The sequence below is a fragment of the Meriones unguiculatus genome (assembly GCF_030254825.1).
Source record: "Meriones unguiculatus strain TT.TT164.6M chromosome Y unlocalized genomic scaffold, Bangor_MerUng_6.1 ChrY_unordered_Scaffold_32, whole genome shotgun sequence".
Lineage (NCBI taxonomy): Eukaryota > Metazoa > Chordata > Mammalia > Rodentia > Muridae > Meriones > Meriones unguiculatus.
In genome coordinates, this window is record NW_026843711.1 from 2,791,358 (window position 1) to 2,800,534 (window position 9,177).

Genomic DNA, 9,177 nt, shown 5'->3' on the forward strand with positions numbered 1-9,177 from the left:
TTACATTCTTATTGATATAATAGGCTGGCAGGGTCTAGAGTTCCTTGGGGTATTGAGTCTTTAAGAGTAGGGAAAAGAGCAGGAAACCAGAGAATTCCTAGGACTGGTTTGGCTAAAATAGAGAAAGATCAGTGAGTGTAAAAGGAGAACTGGGGGAAAAATAAACTCTTTGACAGCTTGTAATGTTCCATTCCAGTGTTGGCAACCCTCTACTAGCAAAGTTGCCTTGCCTGACCTGGCTAGATCTGCAGCTGTGCCCTACTCACTGGTCATTGAGAAATTCTCCTGATCCTCGGGTTTTCAATTAATCTGCTCATTCAGGACATAAAAAAGTGTCCCTCTTTTATGCCTAGGATACAAGAGCAGAAGGGTTTCTACAAGTTGTCCTCCAGACAAACACTCTAAATGTAGTGTTAGTGCCAGAACTGCTTGTTCAGAAGTGCCACCTGTGCTTATGCAGTCTAAAGTAGCTGTGTAAACACTAGTTCATGGCTAGGATACTCTGATACATAATGAGTTCCTAGAAAGCATGCCCTAAAAATTCTGTGCTCCTTTAGCGGAATCTTTCTCAATGTTAAAAGTCAATGTAAATGTTGAGAACATATTATTTTCATTGCTTATGTGGGAATTTCAATTAATATACATTACACTACTTTTCCATTGCTCCCAGGTTCAAATTCTTACCCATGAGTCACACTAATTTTTTTAATACATGAATTGAAGTATGTGTGGTTCATATAATCATTAGAACATGATCAGAACCTCAGTGCCAAGTCCCATAAAGAAAACTGAGTTCATCCTTCTGACACCCTGGAACCAGCCCCAGGAAAAAGCCATCTATCCCGAAGAGCTCTATAATTCATCACCTTGATCAAAGTTTTTCTTATTAACTCTTTATGATTTGTTCACTTTGTATCTCCTTTGCTGCCCCCTCCTTCTTCTCCTTCAATTCTCACTCAGCCTCCTTCTTCTATCTCTATGACATTTTTCTAGTTCCCTGATAGGGGAGGTCCTCCTCCACCTTCTCTCTGACCCTAGCCTATCAAATTTCATCTAGGCTGGCTGAATCATTTTTCTTTGTGGCATGATTCTCAGGACATTGTTCTCCTTGTGTTTTCAATTCCCTCTATTTATCACACAATTCCTGACAACTGTCCTGCAGGTTTCCCAGAGCTCTGAGGGGAAGGAGAATTTCATAGGGCAATCCCATTCAGTGCTAGGTGTTTTAAGTTTTCTCTCTGCATAATATTGGGCTGTGGGTCTCTGTATGGTATCCCATTTGATGCAGAAAGAAGAGTATTTGTGGATAGAAGAACATGGCAATGAATAATTAGTTGAGGGCAGAGAGCAACATACTTTAATAACAACAGCCTGCATTGCTTGAAAATTTCCGTTGACTCAATTAACTGCCACTCAATTCCCCTAGTAGAAGACTGTTATAGTCTCAAAAGACGGTCTTTTGGAACTTTAACCCCACTATTTCTGCATTTTAGTTACTTCACCCAGGATGATTTCTCAGGGTTCCATACATTTGCCTGAAAATATCATGTCACTTTCTTAGCTGACTAATGCTCTATTATGGAAATATTCCACATTTTCTCTGGAGGAGATTGTCAGTCCTGTTCTTTAGTCCTTGGGATTTACAGGAATTTTAATCTTTGTATTGAATGACAAACTATCAGGGTAACTATGTTCTTTTAGCCTAGAAGTCCCTGCATCTTCTTCCACTTACTTGTGATTTGAATTGAAGTTTCCCCTTGAAACTCATCTACTTAAATGTGGAGTCCACAGTGAGGAAATGTCTGGGAAGGGTTAGGATATATGGCCTAGGTAGATAATATAATTCCTTTTGTGTTCTGCTCATTTCTTTCTCAGCCCTTTTGTCTTATGTATACATGAGGGTTACTTTTTTATTTTGAGTTAATATTGTATCCAGCCACTTTTCCCAAGTTTTTTTTTTTTTTTATTATCTATCTGAGTATTCTGGTAGAATCTTGGGTAACTCTGGTACAGTATCAATGTCATCTGCAAATACTGATATTTTGACTTCTTTTTTTCTGATTCCTATTCCCTTGATCTCATCAATTATCTTATGGCACTAGCAAGGATTTCCACAGCTACATTCAAGACATATGGAAAGAGTGGACAGCCTTGTCTTGTTGTGATTTCAGTGGGATTGCTTTAAGTTTCTCTCAAAATCTCAAGTGACAACACATGCTGATGAAATTGTGGACAAAGGGGAACCCTCCTCCCTTGCTGGTGGGAATATAAACTTGTACAACAACTCTGAAAATCAATCTGGTGCTTTCGCAGACAATGATCCATAGCGCTTCCTCAAAATCCAGTTATATTACTCCTAAGAATACATCCAAAGAGGCTCAAGTATACAATGAGGATGTTTGTCCAATCATGTTTGCAGCAGTTTTATTTGTCATAGCCAGAACCTGAAAACAATCCAGATGCGCCCAACTGAAAAATGGATACAGAAATTATGGTGCACCTACACAATATTGACAAGTTTGTTTTTTATCAGCAATAAAAAACAAGGAAATCATGAAATTTGCAGGTCAATGGTGGGAACTGGAAAATATCAACCTCAGTGAGCTACTCCAGAAGCAGAAAGATATGTGCAGTATATATTCATTCATATAGACATCTAATATAGGATAAACTTACTAAAATCTGTACACCTAAAGAAACTTATCAAGAAGAAGGACTCTGGCTAAAATGTTAAATCCCCATATCAAAAGGCAAAGGACAAAACAGGAAACAAGTTAGGAGCCTGACAAAGAGGGCCTTTGAAAGGCTCTGCCCAGCAGATTATCAAAGCAGATGCTGAGACATATGTCCAAATTTTGGGCAGAGTGCATAGAATCTAATAAAAGAAGTGGGCAATAGGAAGTTCTGGAGAGGACAGGAGCTCCACAAGGACAGCAACAGAACCAAAAAATCTGAGCACAGTGGTCTTTCCTGAGATTCATACCCCAACCAATTACCATGCATGGAGATAACCTAGAACCTCTGCACAGATGTAGCCCATGGCAGTTCAGTGTCTATGTGGGTTCCACAGTAATGGGAACAGGGACTACCAATGAAATGAACTGATTAGCCTGCTCTTTGATCACCTCACCCTGGTTGGGGAGAAGCCTTACCAGGTCACACAGAGAGAGAATGCAGTCACTCCTGATGAGATCTGAAAGACTAGAATCAAAAGGAAGGAGAGGAAGTCCTCCCCTCTCAGTGGATTTGGGGAGGGACATGCATGGAGAAGGGAGAGGTAAGGTGTTATTGGGAGGGGAAATGTTTTATGTGGGGATATAAAGTGTACTTAATAAATCTAAAATAAAATATATTGAAAAATATAATTCCTTTTAGATTCATATTATAGGATAGAGTTCTGTGAGGTTGGTATGCCAATGAAAGTGATCAGACAGAATGGAGTCACTGTATCTTGATCTCTTTCACTCCACATCTTTGTTTCTGTTGGTCTCATCTCTGTATTTCTAAATCTGTCTTTCTAGCTCTCTCTCTGTCTCTTTCAATCTCCCTCTCTCTGCCTGCTGCTTGTGGTTCCCTATGAGAAACTCTCAGTTTTGGTGAAGGACTACAACAAAATGACTGCTTGCTGACATGATATCATGGATGGTCTCCTAAAAATATAAGCAGAGTCCCAATTTAAATGCTTTTTGTTCAAAGATTTGCCTTGATAAGGAAGCATTTTCACAGAATATTATTCACTGACTGTTCATTTAATAAATGATAATGGAATCTGTGTTAATGTGGAAGTCACATGTCAAGGACACATGATTTTATTATTGACCATTTGAAAGAATTATGTGGTGTTTGCTTCGGCAGCACATATACCAAAATTTGAACTATATGGAAATGATTAGCATGACCTTTTCACAAGGATGACATGCAAATTCATGTAGTGTTCCATATTTTTGGGGAAAAATTAAAGAAAACACAAACAGAAAATTGTGTAGAGAAAGAACCTAGGGAAAAAAAAAAAACAGGAACTATGGAGGTAAGAATAACGAATAGACTACAATAGATAGAAAAAAGAATCTCAGGTGTTGAAGATACATTGAAAGAATCTGATGTATCTGTCAAAGAAAATGTTAAATCTAAAAATAAAATTGCTAACACAAACCATCCAAGAAATACAGGACCACATAAAACTAAAAAACCTAAGAATAATAGGAATAGAGGAAAATTAGAGGAGATTTCATCCTCCAAAGACCAGAAGTATTTTTAACAAAAGCATTGAAGAAAATGTTTCCAATTTAAATGAAAGACCAATAAGAATATAAGAGATTTACAGAACACCCAATAAATTAGGCCAAAAAAAGAAAATCTTCCCGCCATTTAATAATCAAAACTGTAAGGATACAGAAATAAGAAAAAAAAATACTAAAATCTGCAATGGAAAAAGGCCAAGTAACATATAATGGCAAACCCATTAGAATCACACCTGACTTCTCAACAGAGACTATGAAAGCCAGAAGGGCCTGAAAGAATATCAGGCAGACCCTAAGAGAACACAGATGTTAGCCCATGCTACTATACCCAGAAAAAATCTCAGTCCTCATAGAAGGAAAAAACAAGATGTTCAATGACAAAAACAAAATTCAACAATACCTACACACAAATCCAGCATTACAGAAGGCACTAGAAGAAAAAATACAATTCAAGAAAACTAGCTACTTTCAAGAGAACACAAAATAATTAACCTCATTACAGTAAAACAAAAAGCAACCAAGCACACAAACTTACTACCACAGCAAACATCAATGTTAAAGGATCTAACATCATTGGAATGAATTCTCCAATAAAAAGACACAGACAAACAGAATGGATGCTTAAACAAGACCCAGTAATCTGTTGCATATAAGAAACACACCTAAGTCACAAAGATAAACATTACCTGAGAATAAAGGGTTGGAAGACCGCTTTCCAAGCAAATGGACATGAGAAGCAAGCAGGAGTAGCCATTCTAATATCTGATAAATTAGTCTTTCAACCAAATTTAACAAAAAGAAATGGGCAAGGACACTTCCTATTCATCAAGAAAAAATTCCACCAGGAAGACATTACAATCCTGAACATCTATGGCCCGAATAAAAGGGCACTCACATATGTAAAAGAAACATTAATAAAACTTAAACCACACATAAATCTTAAATCTCCACACATTTATAGTGGGAGACTTCAACACTCCACTCTCAACAATGACAGGTCAACAAAACAGAAATTAAATTAAGAAACTATTTCTCTTAGAAATAGATCATGAATCAAATGGACCTCACAGACATTTGCAGAACCTTACACCCAAACACAAAAGATTTTACCTTCTTCTCAGCACCTCCTGGAACCTTCTCCAAAATAGAACATATGGTTGGTCACAATGTGAGCCTTAACAGATACAAGAAGACTGAAATATTCCCTTGATATTCTCTGGATTAAAGCTGGATACCAACATCAACAGAAATAGCAAAAAGCCTACATACACATGGAAACTAAACAACTTGCTACTAAATTACACCTGCGTAGGGAAGAAATAAAAAAAAAATAAAGTCTTCCTAGAAGTCAATGAAAATGAAACTACAGCATACCCAAACTTATGGGACATAATGAAAGCAGTGCTAAGAGTAAAGTACAAAGCACTAAGTGCCTTCAAGAAGAAATTTGAGACATCTTATTCAAGCCACTTAATGGCTTACCTAAAAACTCTTGAAAAAAAGTAGACACACAAAAATGAGTAGATGACTGGAAATAATCAAACACAGGGCTGAAATCAATCTCTTAGAAACAAACAAAAAAAGAATCAATGAAAACAATAGCTGGTTCTTTGAAAAAGTGAAGAAGATAGACAAACCACTAGCCAATCTAACTAAAAGGCAGAGAGACACCATGCAAATCAGCAAAATCAGAAATGAAAATGGGGACATAACTACAGATACTGAGGAAATCCAAACATTTATTATTAGGACTTACTTCAAAAGTCTATATGCCACAAAATTTGAAAATCTCAAATAAATGGACATTTTTCTTGATCAATTCCACTTATCAAAGCTGAATGGAGACCAAGTAAATCAATTAATAGTTATACATTCCCTGAGAATAGAAGCAGTTATGAAAAGTCTTCCATACAAAAGAGCTCATGACCAGATGGTTTCAACACAGAATCCTACCAGACTTTCAAAGAAGACCTAACTCCAGTTCTCTTTAAACTGATCCACAAAAATAGAAACAGAAGGAACACTTCCAAACTCATTATATAAATTCACAGTCACCTTGGTGCCAAAACCTCACAAAAACCCAAAAAAGAAAGAGAATTTCAGGACAATCTCCCTTATGAACACTGATGCAAAAATACTCAACAAAATACTTGCAAACCAAATCCAAGAACACAAAATATATCATCACCTATGACCAAGTAGGCTTCATCCCAGGTATGCAGCGGTGGTTCAATATATGGAAATCAATCAACATGATCCACCATATTAACAAACTGAAAGAAAAACCCACTGATAATCTTCTTTGATTCTGAAAAGGCATTTGAGAAAATCCAACATCCATTCATGTTTAACATATTACAGAGATAGTGATACAATGCATACATCTAAATATAGTAAAGGCAATATATAGCAAGCCTATTGCCAACATCAAAATCATGAGAGAAACCTAAAGCAATCCCACTGGAGTCAGGGACAAGGCAAGGCTCCCCACTTTCTCCATATCTCTTCAACATAGTTCTGGACGTCCTTCTTAGAGCAATAAGACAGTTGAAGGAAATCAAGGTGATATAAATCAGAAAGGAAAAATCAAATTATAACTATTTGCAGATAATATGATTGCATACCCGAGTGACCCCAAATATTCTAACAGGGCACTCCTACAGATAAACACTTTCAGCCAAGTGGCAAGATAAAATTAAATAAAAAAAAAATCAGTAGCCCTTCTGTATACAAAAGAGAAAAGGACTGAGAAAGAAATTAGGGAAACAACACCCTTCACAATAGGCACAAAAGACAAAAAGTACCTTGAAAGAAGCAAGTCAAGAATTATATTTAAAAATATTTCAAGTCTCTGAAGAAAGTATTGGAAGAAGATATCAGAAGATGCAAAGATCTCCCATGCTCATGGTTTGGCAGGAGTAACATAGGAAAATGGCCATCTTATCAAAAGTAATACAGATTCACTGCAGTTCCCATTAAATTACCAACACAAATATTTACAGAAAAATTCTAAACTTCATACGGAAAAACAAGAAATTCAGCATTGCTAAAACAACCCTCTACAATAAAAGATCTTCCTGAAGTATATTCATCCCTGATCTCAAGCTGTACTATAGAATAACAATAATAAAAACTGCATGGTACTGGCATAGAAACAGAATTGTGGATCAATAGAACTGCTCAGAAGACACAGAAATAAACCCACATACTTATGGACACATGAGTTTTGATAGATGCCAAAACCATACAATGGAAAAAGATAGCATCTTCAACAAATGGTGCTAGTCTAACTGGATGTCTACATGTAGAAAAATGCAAATAGTATCATACTTATCACACTGTACAAAACTAAAGTCCAAGTGGTTCAACGACCTCAACATAAACCCTGACATATTAAATCATGTAGAAGAAAAATTGGGGAAGAGCCTTGAACTCATTGGCACAGGAGATAACTTCCTGAACATAACACCAACAACAGAGGCTCTAAGACCAACAATCAATATATGGGACCTCATGAAACTGAAAAGTTTCTGTAAAGAAGAGGTCATGGTCATCAAAACAAAACAAATGCCTACAGATTCACAAAGAATCTTCACCAAGCTTCTATGTGATAGAGGACTAAAACCCAATATATATAAAGAACTAAAAAAGTTGAAAAGCAAAAAATCAAGTAATCCAATTTAAAAAAGGGGAACAGGGTTAAACAGAGAATTCTTGATAGAGAAATATCGAATGGCAGAGAAATCCTTAAAGAAATACTCAATGCCATTATCCATCTGGGAATTGCAAATCAAAACAACCCTGAGATTTCAACTTACACCTATCAGAATGGCAAAGATGAAAAACTAAAGTAACAACACATGCTCAGAGGTTGTGGAGAAAGGGTAACCATCCTGCACTGCTGGTAGGAATATAAACTTTTACAACCACTCTGGAAATCAATCTGGTTCTTTCTCAGACAACTAGTACTAGTGCTTCCTCAAGCTCCAGTTATACCATTCCTAGGCATATATCCAAACGAAGCTCATGTACACAATAAGACATTTTCCCAACCATGTTTGTAGCACCTTTATTTGTAATAGCCAAAACCAGGAAACAACCCAGATCACACACACCCCAACTGAGGAATGGATACAGAAATTGTGGAATATCTACACAATGGAATATTACTCAACAATAAAACACAAGGAAATCATGAAATTTGCAGGTAAAGTTGGGAACTGGAAGTGTGCTATCCCAGAAGCAGAAAGACACACTCAGTACATATTTACTCATATAGACATATAATATAGGATACAGCTACTGAAAACGGTATTCCTAAATAAACTTATCAAGAGGGAGGAATCTGGCTAAAATGCTCAATCCCCATCCCAAAAGTCAAAGAGGATGAATGTCTGTAGGAGAAAACAGGAAGCAAGTTAGGAGCCTGCCACAGAGGGCATCTGAAAGGTTCTGCCCTGTAGACTATCAAAGCAGATGGTGAGAATTACGGCCAAGTGTTGGGCCAAGTGTTTACAGTCTATGAAAGAAGTGGGAAATAGTAAGATTCAGAGAGAACAGGAGCTCCACAAGGAAAACAACAGAACCAAAAATCTGAGCACAGGTGTCTTTCCTGAGACTCATACTCCAACTAAGTACCATGTGTGGACATAACCTAAAACCCCTGCACTGATGTAGCCCATGGCAGTAGAGTGTCCAAGGGAGTTCCACAGTAAAGGGAACAGGGTCTGCCCTTCCATGAACTGATTGAACTGCTTTTTTTTTTTTAAATCACAACCTGATGGGAGAGCATCCTTAACAGGCCACAGAAGAAGACAGTGCAGCCACTCCTAATGATATCTGATGGACAAGGATAGGAGGAAGTAGAAGATCTCCCCTATCAGTGTACTTGAGGAAGAGCATTTGTGGACAAAGGGGATGGATGTTGGGATTGGGA

General features: G+C 37.2%; 1 non-coding gene across 1 annotated transcript; it reads left to right on the forward strand.

Moving 5' to 3' along the window:
* The first annotated feature begins 3,839 nt into the window (after nucleotides 1-3,839).
* LOC132651881 (U6 spliceosomal RNA) lies at nucleotides 3,840-3,946 on the forward strand. Its single transcript, XR_009589432.1, has one exon. It is a non-coding gene; the product is annotated as a U6 spliceosomal RNA (small nuclear RNA).
* Nucleotides 3,947-9,177: the final 5,231 nt, after the last annotated feature.